Genomic DNA, 16,477 nt, shown 5'->3' with positions numbered 1-16,477 from the left:
ATAGGCATGCAAATGTCATATAAATTTTTGCAATGTCTTATAATAAGAACATAAAATATTGTCAAAGTTAAGTTATTTACAATCGGTGTCAAATCTATGGTCCAAATACTCGCCTACGCTATAAAGGCACTTAGCCTTTAAAATGATTGACAATGCGCCCGTGTCACCGTCACCAAATCATCTCGACGTCGTTCATTCAGCTACCCTTAAGTATTTCAAACAAACCAACTCGATTTAGGGTCCCTTTAGAAAAGAGCATATTAATTCTTAAAAGGTCGGCAACGTACTTGCGAGCCCTCTGGCCTCGCGAGTGTCATTGGGTGGTCTGCCAGTTTGCACCCTGTTCTGTAAAAAAAAAGAATAACTTTAACAACTTGTGATTAAATCTTAATCGTTTAAATTACTTGTTAAAGATTATTACCATTTGCAAAGCACAACTTAAACAATAATTATTGTAGGTTACTAATACGAGTGAGAGGAATTGCTAGCGATAGCTTGCAACTGCTCCCATAATTAATTACTATGATTATTATTTAATCTTAAACATCATTAAGTATACTATGTGTGACAAAAATAACTATAGATTCGGCCGCGACTTTGATAAGATATTTGAGTACGTGAACGATTTTATTTAAGGGGAATTATCATTTGAATGTACATTCTTTGCCGGTATTATAACTGATCGAAAAAAATATATAATATGATGGAGACGTCAGTATAAAAAGTTTTTGATAATCAAAGACTAAAGTCTTTTTGACTTTTTGAAAGTGTCTTCAATTTACTATTTTTAAAAGTCTTTTATTCTTTAGACTGCTTTCTTATATTACCTATTACGTATAAGGGCTATTTGTTTTATGGAGATTATGACAGTTTACAGGATGATTAATGTTCCTCCCTCAACTTTGGGGCTTGGATCAGTTCTTAATACTTTGAATTTTGCTAACACACTTTCATTTTGAGCAATTTATCCTCAACGTTGAATTATCTTGGTTTGAAATATTTAAAATTTCTGTATAAAATTATTTTTTGATCGTTTTTTTTTATAAAGAAGAACTAGTTTAGTAAGCAAAGAAATACTTAAAAAATATATCAAATATTTAAAATTGTTTTGTCACTTATACAATGAGTATTGAATAATAAACTAGTATGATATAATATATCGGAGTAATCGTCTCTGGTATCGGCTGCTATCGGCATTATATGTCACAGAGCTCGTAAATTAACAACGTCAAACTCTAAACAGTTTATAAGCATTAATATTTGTGGTTTATTCCGATATTTGCCAATATGAACTACATACACTACGAGATCTACATATTATCTATTATTTAATAGTCTAGTTATAGTAATTTCATAATCATTATTATTAATGTCGGGGTGTTACTGTCAGCTGCCATTGACACTATAATTTAATAACATCAAAGCCCTATTAGTTCAAATACGTTAATACTAGTGGTTTTATTGATTTGTCAATGTTGCTAGATCTATTAATTAACGACTATTCAATGGTTGATAATAATATTGACGTCAAAGTCTTTATTATTATTAAAAGTAATTTTTCATAACTTTAAAACTTAAAGACAATCAATATTAAAGTAATCTTCACACTTGTTTCTATGACTGCCGTTTGACTCTGTAGCTGTTTCAGGTTCAGTTACGGAACGAGTACACGAAATGCCACAAAACTTGTTTATCACAAATTCTGGTGGCTATAAATACAGTAACTGGTTGGTACGGCCGCCCTACCGTAGCCCAATGAATGAAGTTCGACATGCCACTTCATCCTAACTCGGTGGTACGTAAAAACATCAAGTCCCGACAAACGAGTCCCGTAGCAGGCCCCGATATCTCTTAACAGATCCAGATAATGCAATCACCGTAGACAATGACAAAATGAAAATCAGATTAGGAGACAATCTCGCGTTAGTCGCGGGTAAAAGCACATTCCGGGTGAGCCACGCTCTCCAAAGCAGCCCGAGCTTAGCTGTCAGGGTCTTTAAGGCCAACAGCAAGATTCCATCCCAAAATACAAAAAGAATGTGGCCCTCAGTTCGATTGAATAATAGCTATGCAAAAGCTTTTAAAAACTAGACGCTTATGTCGAAATTAATTAGTTGATACCAACAAACAAATTTTTGGCATCAGCAATTGATGTCATTATCTTCAATAATTTATCTGCAGGTCCTGTTTTTGTTAAAAATTCAGGTCGTTCTTTCGATTCATTTATCAGGTTATCGTTTTTTCTCAATAACAGGTTGCCCCTGTCTTTGCCTTCCTGTCGTTAGACTACAATATTCCTATCGTCCATCGTCAGTTTCTATGGAATCCTTTGCCTACCTTCACAATTATTTAGGAGCTGCTCATTTCTGTGGCTCTTACTTTTTAATCTATTCCCTATATATGTTATTCAAAGTCAGAGTCAAAAATCATTTATTCATATTAGTAACACAATGTACACTTATGAATAAAAAATAAATATACATTAAATGCTTCTAATTTTATATTTACTGCCAGTTCTCAAATCAAGGGCGTAGAACGGAAGAGAAGGACTGGCAATAAACTCTCCGCCACTCTTTTTAATAGCCAAGTTTTTTTGTATTACACAAAACGTTTGTAAGGAGCTGCAACCATCATACCATGTTCCACATGACATCAACAGGAGGTATGGTTAAATAGGAGCACGCACTTACATTCTCGTGGGATTAAGTATTAAGTGTTTAATTAAAGCGAAAGGATTTAAAAAAAATTGTTTCTTCGTAGACAAATTTTCAATAATGATACATGTAATAAAACGAAAAACGAGAGTTTATTTTTCACAAATGTTAAAAAAAAATTGCGGCTTACTCTATGATACCTCAGATAAAAACCAGCCAACGAAAAACTCAAAACATTTATTTTTGTTGCATGACACAATTTTATTTAAAAATGTTCGCTCGAAAAACGTGCATCCAAAAGAGGCAAGCCGATAAAATGGCGCGAAAAACTGTTTTAGTCGGCTAACAAAGTTATACCAACTTTCTATTTTTCGAATTTTCTCGAACAATTTTAAATAGAAAACCATTTACCATTGACAGGGTAATACAAAATATTTATATAAGAAATAAATTTAATATTTTTATTATAGAATTTTTCAATATGATATGATTATTTGTTGCTAAATTCTGTAATGTGCAGATAATTTATGATTGTGTGTAGATTTATGGGAATATTATTGTTGTTTAGATTTAAAACATATTTACTAATTGTACAATGATTTTTTTTATATAGGGAAGAAAATAACTCGTTTTACAGATGATTTGATAACATTAGATGTTTCGTAATTTTCCAATGAGCATGGACTCTATTTTGCTGAAATATTTTAAGACAATTAGTTCACTAATAAATAATAATTTGTTTCTATCAACCCCAAAATACTTTGCCGCCCTGAATATGTTACATGCGTCTCTTTATCACAGGAGCAGAATTTAAAACAATTAAAGTTACGGTAATTACAGGATTCCAACCGGGCCAACCTTTTAGGCTTAAAACAAATGGTCTGTTTTTTCAAATAGGCAAGCATGATCAGCTGAGCCCACATATAATCTTAAACTCACTAAGGCATGCTGGCATCATGATGTTTTTCTTCACCGCGCTAGCTATTAATTGCGCACTTAGATAGTCCAATTCTGAATCGTGGTTCGAAACTACCGCTTCAAAGGTGATAGCCGCAGGCCACATGGTCAACACTGGCTAAAATATTTACAAATACAACAATGCTTTTATATCCTTCTAAATTGTTCAGAAAAACCTTTCACATCCGACACATAATCCTCATTATGTCACGCGTTTTACATCAAAAAAATAACCATAATAATAGCGAAAAGCCGCAGTGTGTGCTAATAAATTGCGCAAAAGCGACAGTGGCTTCCTGCAGAGCGTGTAATTAACGTTTCACATAAAAATATTGTCGCAAACTCCGAGAGAAACATACACTTCCTGGACTGAGTTCATGTTTTTACAAGGAAAATGTTGAAAATTGAATACTCTCCTCAATTAAGCTGAAACGCTTTAATATTTTGATGTTGGAAAGGCATTTCCATTTCTGCTTTTGTATAATCGATCTTAAATTTAAGTTTACGTAACACGTAAGTATTTACTGCATATTAAATCTATTTTTTTGAAATGTGTCAAATGTCAAATTTATTTCAAATGCTTTTATATTTTGAGTCTAAAAATACTTAAGAGTCCTAACATCTCCAATATTGTTTTATTAATAACAATATTGTATTCAATGTTGTATTTATAGTTTAACGTAAAATATTTATAACAACCAAAATTTGAATTCTTACACTGTTTGAATTAAACATATTAATGGCAAGCGTGTAGTATATAAGGAATAATACATAGAGACAGTATCTGAACTTAAGTGATTAACTATTGTTCACGAGTTGCGAACACCGAACAACTTTTACGATCCGAATATTTTGGGGTGCTAATGTCACTCTCATAATTTATATGGAGCTTCTTAACGCTGTATATGATTTCTTTTAGTTTGTGAAATAAATAATATATGAAATACTCAGTCACGTGTCTATACTATTGTCCATACAAATTACTAGCCCCGAAAGTCGGCCTTACTAAGCTATATGAATTTCGTAGAAAATGAAATATTTTGTTAAAATATTTTCTTTAATTATAACGACATCGCACAGGGTAGTCAGTTTCTTAATATAAAAAAATAATATCCATTTTATCATCATCATTAATTGCTATACAGCCCCTTGTAGGCTTTCGTCATCGCAATCTATTTCGTCCTTCTTGCGTCCAACTTCGAATACTTATCGTTTAGAGGCCCTCCAACTCCATCTCACCAGCACAGACTCGGTTTAACCAAGTTTTCTCTTTCAGGTAGGTTCAGGTTCAGTTCACAGGACTTTGAGTTTCTGTCGTCAGATGCACCTGTCTGAACCACTTGAGTCCGTTGCATTTTATGAATTATATTGACGTCGAAAATTCTTCGAAGAATCTTCCGCTTGAAAATAATGGTAGTAAACTAGTCCTTTTTCTTACAGCCTAAGTTTTAGAACTGGTCGCAGCAAAATACATCAATTTACATTAAATCAAGCAATACTAAAAACGGAAAAAATAAAAGTTCTATTTGGTTAGGTTTACAACACGCCTACACGCCTACACACAATCAAAATTACAAATTTTAACAAAATTAGAATTGGTGTAAAGTATGGTTCTATAGTCCACAAAGGCGACGCAATTACATGTCTGGAATATCTGGGATTTACTTACTGTACCGTACTACCTAAAAATCCACGGTGGATGAAATAACAGTGTTCGCTCTTGAAGGCCGAGTGTCGCCGGGTAACATCGTGGGCTATGCCCTTATCATCGGCCAGTGACGGTTGCAACGTAATATGGTCTTATTCGATTTATATACGGTATTCGTTACCATGGTTATAATTTATTATATGGAGATAACATCATAGGAATGGACCAAAACGGCACTATTTTTAATCCAATTTATATATTCGTGTTTATCATCTATTAAATTTTGCGCAAACAGCGAAACTCAATAAAGCTAATACGTTTTCCGAAAAAGTAAATTCGAATGGGGTTTAAAGTTAAGATCGTAAAAGAATTTCAAAACCCACAGAATAAACGTAACAGTTGAATATATGGACAAGAATCATATATACATAACGAGTGATTAAGACTCTTAAAGTCTGTAAACTGTCACTAGCAAACCGTTACCAATAACGGTTAAAGCCAAACTTAGTTTATTCTTTTTATATTTTTGATATATGCCATCGCAAGCTATTTCGACTTTCAGTATTCAAGTTGCATATATAGCATACTAAAATACTACTTTGTTATGTTGGGTAACATAGAAAATTACTCTCTTTTTTGTACTGTACTGAGTAATTTTTTGTATGAGGTTGAAATGTTTTTAACTGTAAGTGAAAGCTAGTGTTCCTTTCTTATTTTCATCGTAAGCCACTTCTGTATTATTAACATATTATAACACAAACCTGCCCATTCTCTATTACTTCCAATAGCCAGACGTTTTATATGAAAGTTCGGTGAAGTTCTCTCAATATCCGTAGCGCTGATATCGCAACTCAACGAAACGCAACAAAACTCATTATTGAGATAAAGATTGGCATCGTTGTCATGTGGAAATTACAGAGTACAGGCGCTGTACCTATGAATAAGATAGAAACGTATTACGTTTAGTGTTATGAACTGATTTCGTTAGTCTGTGCTAAGAGCATAAAAGTGGTCCAGGTTTGAGTTTCGCTGGCGGCTAGCGGTGAAGATTTTATTATTCAAAAGCTTTGCCCATGACGGCTTGATGAATGTTGTAAAGAAGTTGAAATTTTATTTCTCGCTAAACCAAATGGAATATGAAATTTACGATTCAACCTCGGAAAAGCGAATTTATATAATTTCTTGTTTTCTTTGTCACCAGAATTTGCGAAACATCTCTTTAATCTGTGTGTTATGCGAATAAAACTGATTTATGTTTTGTATATGCTTGAATATTTGCCTACGCACTTGCTTGCTTCATGATTAAAAGTGAAGCAATTGTGCGTTCGCTTACTTCATTGACAACAGAGTGTACATCTCTAGTTCTCACAATATGATTTTTTGTTTCACTTTCTAATACTGACACCGTATCCGGTTACCATCGGTACTGTAGATAATGTGTTCAGCCAAGTATCAATATGAATAAAATAAAATAAAATATTAATAAATCAATGGAACTACAACCTTTTCTGAGCCTCAGATTTCTGTATCTGTTTCATGATCATTTGTTAATCTAATATACCTATTCTATGTCTGACATACGCCGTCGACTTTTGGGTCTAAGGCAAGCCAGTTTCCACACGATGTTTTCCATCACCGTTTGAGCGAATGTTTAATGCGCGCATAAAAATAAAGTCCATTGGTGCACAGCCGGGGATCAAACCTACAACCTCAGGGATGAGAGTCGCGCGCTGAATCCAACACTGCTATCAATATGAAACTAGTACCAATTCAAGCTACATTACGTCTATGAAAGCGCGATTTAGGCTTATTCATGGTTTAATGCATACTGCGTCATCTGTCAATAGCGTTACCAATTCTAATAATGAGCATTTATTCCGTGTGATCTTAAAGCTGCGACATTAGCAATCGGGTCGGTAGTCGCTGTTGGAAGTTATAGAGTAAAGGTGCCGATCACCATATTATGTGCGGATAACTCTCCTTTAGTTATATTTTTTTTATTGCAATAAAGTTTACATAAAAAGAGTGCGACTTTACATGCATTACAATATAGCATATACAACAATTATGGCTAATAGGTAATATTATGTTGACTTAATTTTCTACAATGCTAATGAATAGCTTAAACTAAGGTAATGTTCATGTCAGACTGTTAGTCTTAGTGTTCTGTAATGTTTTGACACTAGTTCATGCGTCCGATATACCGCACCTGCACTTATATTCACAACACTAAGTCTATTAACTCAAAAAGTTTAGTTCTCGTTAGGCTTCTTACTCCTGTCGTGTCTAGAAGTTGGATTGTCTCAGCATTCACATGGCTATATGGCCTGTTTAAGTGAGCTAAGGCAAACCGTTTCGCCGTACTTAGGACTGTATATACATTAAGATTCTTGTGGATACTTTCAGTTTTAATGTACCATGGTGCATTGACGATGTCTAGAAGGACCATGTTCTGAAACCGTTGTATTATTTCTAAATTGCTTTTCGCTGTACAGCCCCAAAGCTGAATGCCATATGTCTACACAGGCATTATCAATTAAAGAAATAAAAAAATAAAGAAGTAATTTATTATGTATTGACAGTGGCCTTCCTATTAGCATATTACGTATAAATGATAGGTGATTTAGAGCAATTAAGAAACAGGACTTGGGCTAAACGTCGAATTAAAATAATCCGACAATATTGCGGAAAAGCAAGCGATATACATTTTTTAATATTTTTCTAAATGCATAATAATAATTATTTGCCAAGATAGTGGTACAGTGGTGAGATCGATCAATTACAAATATCCGCACAATCAGCCACAATAGGCATTCAAATGTTATATCAATTTTTACAATGTCTTATAATAAGAACATAAAATAATGTCAAAGTTAAGGTTAAATACCTTAACCTTAACATTTGGTGTCAAATCTATGGTCCAAATACTCGCCTAAGCAATGAGGCACCTTGTCTTTAAAAAAATTATTCCCCTTGAAATAATTACACGGCAGTGATCTATAACTTCTAGGAAGGTGATTAAATGGTTTTATAACCATGGCGTAACAGTTTTTGCATACATCGTGGTGGAGCAATGTCTAAAAAACTTCCTTATAATTTGAGACATGCCGGTTTCCTCACGATGTTTTCCTTCACCGTACCAGCAAGTCTTATTAGATGCGCACATAAACAAAAAGTCAATTTATGCACAGCCAGGCATCGAACCAATAACCTCAGAATGCTAAAAGATCTCTATTACGTGTGCTAATTCTAAAACCAAATTTTTGATTAGCTTTTATGAGCTGTCAAACAATATTTTATTTGTCATAAAATTAAGATTATTTTTGTACAAACGAAGTCACAGCAATCCGTTTCATATTTCCCTCATTGTGTTTCTCTTGTTGTCTGATTAATCGTAATTAATTGACAGTTGGAATAAACCAATCAAGTGTGGATTTCGGAATATTGAACACGTCCAATAATTTTCATTACCGATAATTGAGAGGAACAAAGGCGAGAATTTGATTTAAATCTTTATTACAATATATATTGATTAAAACTATAAGATAATTAATATTGTGTTCAGTTTGTCGCCCATGTCGAAGAATAAGAAAATATATTTAAAGTTCCATCTTTTTTTACATTAAATAAAAAAAATTGTGGCCCTACAACCCTCTTTAGGTCTGGGCCTCAGATTCTGTTTCATGGTCTATGTCAATCTAATAGGCAAGTAGGTGATGAGCCTCCGGTGCCTGACATAAGTCGTTAATCGTTAAAAAACTTCTAGTAATTTCTTCCTTAAACTTCAGGTTCTTAAGGGACCAATTCAATTTTTTAATATTAAAAATTATGTATATATTAAATAGTCTAGCCTAGCCATTTCAGAAAGGTTTAGGCGCAAAAAAGTCAGTAAACAGGTCTGTTTTCCTTCATCGTACCAGCAAACGTTAACATAGAATTATTTATGTGTGCGCAATCCCTTGGTGCTCAGCCAGGGATCGAAACTACGACCAGGACCAGGATCAGGAATGAGAGCCGAACACTAAAGCCATTCGGCCAACTCTGCTCATTTTGCTTGCTGATTTTTACTACCCAATAGTGGGTACACATATTGTATTAAAGTAACTAGAATTATTTTAGCCATAAATCGAATCCCTGATATCCGTATACAGGCACAGAACTTGACAGAACTTGAACAGACTACTTGCCTAAAATACAAATGTACGTCATTTACTAGACATACAAATACATACATGTTGTAAGATTAAAGAAAACAATCCCGTAACTAAATATATTCTTAAATTTGAAGAAAGGTATTTAGTTTATAATACGCATCTCGAAAGAAAACCATTTTTAACGGGTATCTTATCAATACGTATCTTGTATGTGTACAAAAATATGTATAAACTTATCTGACTCGCACCCAAATAGAACTTCAATTAAACCAAATAATGTTCAATTGTAATAAAATAAATTAAGCAAGATTTACAACTACTGATGATATACTGTTTACAACTACAAATACAAACGTTGTGAAAAAGACATCAGCTATCGATTTCCAAGACGAAAAACAACTCACATTTCTTTAAGTCACTGAAAATCTCACTTATATTTTCATAACTTTTTCTCACTATGATGCAAATTTTATTCAGTATTTTTTAGTTTGAATCTTTTTCAAAGTAACTTGGATGCTTTATATTCACTCTATTATTCACTTTTAGTTATCAAGCAGTTAAAATTGAAGTAGATAGTTTTCTACTAACTCAATAAAGTTATTTTAACGGCTAATGAGTTTTGCTAACACATAAAAGAGACTGATTCATATTTGAGTTAAACCGAGAAAAGAAGGTTGTCGGACCGAAGAAGTCGACAGCGTGTAAAACGTACAAAACGATAATCAACTTCTTGCCTATTAGAAAAAACAAATAATCCCGTAACAGATGCATAAATCTAAGGCCTGAAAGATTGAAGCGCTACTGTCATTTTAACATACACTTTTGTGTGTTATGTTATAACTTATACACATCTTGTATGTTATGTCTTGTTGCCACGCCTATGCAGTATTTTATTGTCCTTTGGCTAACTTCCAGCATTAATTCCATACTTAATATTAATATCTAGAATTCGACTGAGTTCCCGTTAGATACAAAGTCATTTTATATCATAGTTATCATTGTTACAAGTAGAATTTACTATGAAGTTTCACATAAGTACGGACAAAACAAACTGTAAAATAATATAAATGTATTCGAACGAGGCACACACTTTGTTTTCGTTTCATTGATATGTTTCAAAGCAAGTATTACCCTCTAGCGAATAAACATTTGTTGCTGCAAATTGAACCCAGTTTAAGTCCGAGATATACGCGGTGTACGATAACCACAAAAACAACGAAAACGGCTATAATAATTAGGAATAGGAAACTGCCTATCCAATAAAATAATATCACGTTATTTTCCCGTGAGTTATCAGTTTCAGTTCAATGAATATCATATTAATACCGTCCACATCGATTTAGCTCAAATGTATGAATTCTTTATTTATAACGTAATAAGCATATCAACTGCGTAAGAATTCTACAAAAATATTAACAGCCATACTTAGGATTATTCTTAAAAATTTATTGATTTAATGGTATTTTTAAATATTTCATTGACTCTTAAAGAAAGTTTAACTTTACGAGGACTTTAATAAATATTTCTCGTAATCTTAATGACATAAAAATCTAATTATATGATATAAACTATAATCGCTTAAATAATGTCAAAGATAACAAGGCGTCTTTTTAACATAATAATACGTTCTAAAATTATTGTATTCAATAGACAAATCAGGAAAACAACAGATATATATTTAACAATTTTAACCTAATTTAACTTCGTATTATTTCTTTCTATAAAGGTATATACTATAAGAAACTTAGCTTAAATAATAATCCAACTAAAAATATGTATTAAAAATGTTACGTATTCCTCTCAACCAAGCCTTTGGACGATTGTTTAATTATGTTTCATCAATATAATTTATATATAAAAGCTCGCCAACGCCTCGCGCGATTCATTGGTTAACTACAAGAACAATAAACTACAATTTCTAAGTTGACAAGCAAACGTAAAATGTACAACTTCGTGTATGTACACGAAGACATAATAAAAATATACAACAAAACAATTGACTTATAAAAACTAAAATGAAATCGATTTCAAAGTGTGATGGGAGAAAACTATGAATATGCAGACTTAGCTCGTTCATTAGAATGCTCAATCTGAATATCGATGACATTAATACTAACATTTTATATAATAAATCTAAATTGTTTTGTCGCTACAACCTTTATAGGATTTCTGTATAGGATTTCTGTATGTGTTTCATGACCATTTGTTAATCGAATAGGTAGTGATCGAATAGGGATTAGGTGATCAGCCTTCTGTGCCTGACGCACGCCATCGACGTTTTGGGTCTTAGGCAAGCCGGTTTCCTCACCTTCCCCACCTTCCTGTTTTCCTTCACCGTTCGGGCTAATGTTAAATGCGCACATAAATAAAATCCATTGGTGCACAGCCGGGAACGAACCTACGACCTCAGGGATGAGAGTCGCACGCTGAAGCCACTAGGCTAACACTGCTGAATTGTTGATTGTTGATGAAAATTGTTTTTATATTATATATAAAACAAAATCATTCCCGACAAATGCTTAAGTTTTTATTTAAGACTTGCGAATCTAAATCAAAGCTTATACCGGGGCTCGCTCTGAACTCTTTCAGTAAAGCTCGGCATTAACTGGTATTTATTGCGTCCGATACAAGTTCTAACTTCACTAGTTGTTTGTTAACACTTGGATGTGCTATCTCACTGACTTGGAATACTGAGATGGATCTATAATTTATTTTATTTCGAAAGAAATCGTTTCCCTTTAAGATAGTTTATTAATATAAATTATATTTTATACAAGCCAACGTTTTTAAACGATAAAACGATACGTTGTTGTTTATTATCATCTATGGGACCTACGATCCTAGGACGAGAGTAGCTTGCTAAAGCCACTAGGCCAACACTGCCGTTTAAATAATCATTAGCTTACCAAATATAATATTATAATGCAAATAAATTATCACATTTTCGTAATTATTTCATCGTAATTTTTATAAAAATTCCACTTTTAAGAATATAAAGCAGAAGATAAAACAGTAGAGAAACGGCAGCCTTTGTGAATGGCCAACAATTTTTCTACTCTAAACTTTGTATGAGTCTATCGACTTAGATTAGTCGTTAAAATTGTATTTCAAAGATAGTATTTTCCCCTTCGTATTAACATATTAAAGCATTCTAGAAATAATGTTTTCAATAGCAAATGTCTACAGCACAATTTACATTCGGAATAAAAAAGTATATGAAAGAATATCGCTCAAAGCGTCCTTACTTTGAAGCATTTTATGCCAATAAAGTATTTAATTTCTCCGTGAAATGCGGTCAAAGGCTTATTTAGTGATTTATTTTAATTGAAAAAGTCTATTCAATTAATTTTTCCGTTCAACCAGTTTTCTGTAAGTCTTGAAGATTTGTGTTCAATATTTCTTTGTGAATATAAATGTTAGCATTTTTTCTAATGTAACAACATTCTTTATAATAAAAAGGCACTAAGTACACGATGATCGTTTATATTTTAATAAATGTCAACGACATTTCTAGATTAGCACCAAACCAAAATCAGACATAGAAAGGAAATGGAAGAGTCACTTCCGGGTATCCGGAGGCTATATCCAGGATGCTCTCTTCCCTCGGTAAATTACTATGCGTTGGTTCGGCTGTCACGTGTCAGTAAAAAAAGGAATCCAATAATCGACCAGACTAAGACTGGCACTTACCATAAACTGTGGTATGTCCCAATCCAAGCACTGGATCCTTAAATAAGGAATAAGAGTAAATGAGATACTGTATGTGGTATATACTCGGTTAAAAATTTAACTATATACGTATATCCTAGCGCCATTTAGCCGGTAGGCCTCCGGTTCGTTCGACTAAGTCAAACTCGACAATTGTCATCCTTCTTTGACTAACCGATTTAGCGCAAACAAATACTATTAACCAAATAATAAATGCACTGTAAAATTTAAGAGTTAATAAAAGATCTGCAAATTAAATTTATCTTAGTTAACAATTTTGTACGCAATCAAACAACCACTACACTATAAAGACTAACAATACAGCTTGTATTAGCCGAAAAAACTAGTTTGATAAAACTATACAGTTGTCTGTTTTGGATATTATACGATGTTGCAAGTTTCGTATATCGATACCAACTTCATTGCCAAAAGTTTTGTTCCGTATAGATAAGCATTACTTGTCCAAGAGAGAAAGGATTTTATTCTACTTTTCCAAACTAATATGTGACTCCATGGCATAGTTAGTATGCGTTTGTTTGGCGCTCAAAGGTTCATGGGTTACAGTATTACGATTTTAGTAGTGTACTATAGTAGTATAGTAAGACCGCATTTTAGTAAATTTACTTGTTTCTTTAAAAATCTTTTTAAAAAGTTAGGGTTACAATGTAGAATAAATCAACAATGTCTAACGTAGTTCACTAAACCTAGCGAAGCCAACAGCGCTTTTAAAAACTCAAAATTGTGCAAGACTTCTTTGTTCGATTAGATGTTTTTATTAATTTATTTGTATTTTATATTCATGTAAAAAGTACATCGTGTATATTGTAATAACCAAATTTTTGATACTTTTTGCTTTGTATACTTGAAAAAAACGAAATTAGTTGATGTACCAGCAGTGTAAGCGCAGTTGCACCAGTATCCATGAATTGTATTCATGAAAAAAATATATAAAAATCCTGTTAGTAAACGAATTAAATATATCTAAGAAGGAGTCGCATAAAATTACCAGGAAACTATGATAACCATCTCGAGACTGATACATTTATTCATGTAAGAAATCTGTAAACATTACCGATCCAAGCCCGTGAGCGTGCATAAACTGCTCTTCCATATTAAATAACGCCCTCTACACAAATACGATTCCGTTTTAACAAACAAACCATAAATTTGAAGATTTAAAACGCTTTTATCTGGCGACGTAGAACAACACTGTTTTGAGTGCGTTGAAATCGTGAAAACTGCTGAAAATATCGGGTCTGATTGGATATATATAGGTTTATAAAGCGTTTGTTGTGAACGATATCGAAGAGTTTAAAAAATATAACAATTTTAAACTATTAAATTTAAAGAGATAACCACCGGGAAACACAAAGCTCACGTTTGATAAATAAATACCGAAGCTTATTTTTATCAATTTTCATAACCTATACATCACTACTGAAATATTTGAAGCAAGATGTGCTTGCCTTATGTATTTCATCACAAACTCAGGCAGGCGAAAGAGATTAAAAAGGTGCACCCAACAAATAAAACATTATATGTAAAATATTTATGATAAAATCTAGCATAAAGAACGAAAAACATAAACAGTAATATCCGTATGGAATTGAACCATTATTATCTTCATAAAGCTGTTTTTCGTTGGCATATTAATTAATCTCTCGGGTGTTATTGGTATTAATGCGATAAAAATGTGGGCCGCGCTGTCCACAGCGTCGTAAACATGAGTATGAAGACAAATGTATTGGAAATATGTAAATATTGGTATAGTACGGTTTTACGGAATATTGGCTTCATTTTATACTCGTTCACTTACACTCTTAAATGATTGAATGTTGATGTAGTTTCATATGTCCATATTATATGACTATATATCATTGTTAAAGAACACACAAAATGATTTACAAAAATCTTAATTATACATATATCAAGAAGACAGTCAGGTTATTAATGCCGTTTATGTATATTCAAGTAATGATAATAAAATAACTAAATAGAAAAATATGCATGTAAAATTATAAACTTTTTTTTAAAGATATTAAAATCGTTGACATACATAAATACTACCAAATACTCACTATTAAGCACAAAATAAAATAAAAGCTCAGAATCGACTTAGGCGACAAAGGCGTCATTTAAGATGGATTATAAATCGAACAAAGGAGAAAGAATTTAACAATTGAATGTGACATTTATTTCGTTCTGAATGCGTCATTGAGCATTCGAGGTATCCTTTATTTTATATCGAATAATTTCATTTATTTCGATACATTTCCTTTTCGGTTTCTGATCAACACGGTCTCACGTGTTTGTCTTAAGTGGAGACTCGCACATACTATAATCCTTATAGTATATAATTATGTAACATAAACAAGCTTATACTAAAACAACCTATAATTAGACAATCCATACATAATTATGCAATTTACTTATAATTAATTATAATTATTTAATTATAATAGTAACAATACCAAACAATAATTGATTAATTATTGTTTGGTATTGTTACTGTTATAAAGATTAGCTTTATTGTTAATATTATATTAACATGTTTATAAGTTAGTGTGGTGTATATATAAACCGAACTGATAGCTATTTAGGTAATATATGATAATATTGATAGTTACTAAGGATCATATATTTCTTTAATTGAGTCTAGGTTCTATTCGAAACCAGAAGTTTACCTTTATTACATTTTTAATGACTAAACCAGAATAAACAAATTAAACCCTAGTGATTTTTCCTGATAAAAAGTATCGGAGGGCTTGACATACTTGAACTAAGTACGAGGCGATAATAACTGCAAAGAATATTAAGATTTGAGAAGCCATAATAACCTGCCGTTTAACGTTACGAGCGAACTTCTAACGAGGATCATAAACTCGATATTTACTTTACCTTTCGAAGCACGAAATCGTAAAGTGTAACAAGTCGAAAATGTCAAACTTTTGATACGAATTTAAGTTCTTTGTCAACGTTTTACGGATTGTTATCGTGAAAATGTACTGATATGTTTTCAAACTTTTCTATATTTCATGAGTGAAATTTTTCTGTTGAAATTTAATTTGAACTTACAGCAATTGTAATTTTATAACATGGTCCTTTCTTATATCTGAGCTTATTTTAATCCATATACAGTACGAATAAAATAAACACATTGTTTTATAAAATAACATAGTATCGTTTACTCAGATAAGTGTTAGCTTAGTGGATAAGCATGAAATTCTTAATCTTAATGTCGTCCAATGTAAGTCTGCAGGCGTAACCACACTGTTTTCTGTCCATAGGCATTAATCATGGCATATTTAATACATTTTTTTTCTTTACTCACAGTGGTTGCCTGGAAGAGATCGCTC

At 32.4% G+C, this 16,477-nt stretch overlaps 1 protein-coding gene across 1 annotated transcript in view; it reads left to right on the top strand.

The window, feature by feature from the left end:
- The window catches only part of LOC123711090, a 51,806-nt gene that overhangs the window by 26,011 nt on the left and 9,318 nt on the right, over window positions 1-16,477 (top strand). The gene's annotated exons all lie outside the window — the stretch shown is intronic.

This window comes from Pieris brassicae, chromosome 6 (assembly GCF_905147105.1).
Source record: "Pieris brassicae chromosome 6, ilPieBrab1.1, whole genome shotgun sequence".
NCBI classification, from domain to species: domain Eukaryota; kingdom Metazoa; phylum Arthropoda; class Insecta; order Lepidoptera; family Pieridae; genus Pieris; species Pieris brassicae.
This window is presented reverse-complemented; position numbering and strand designations above follow the sequence as displayed.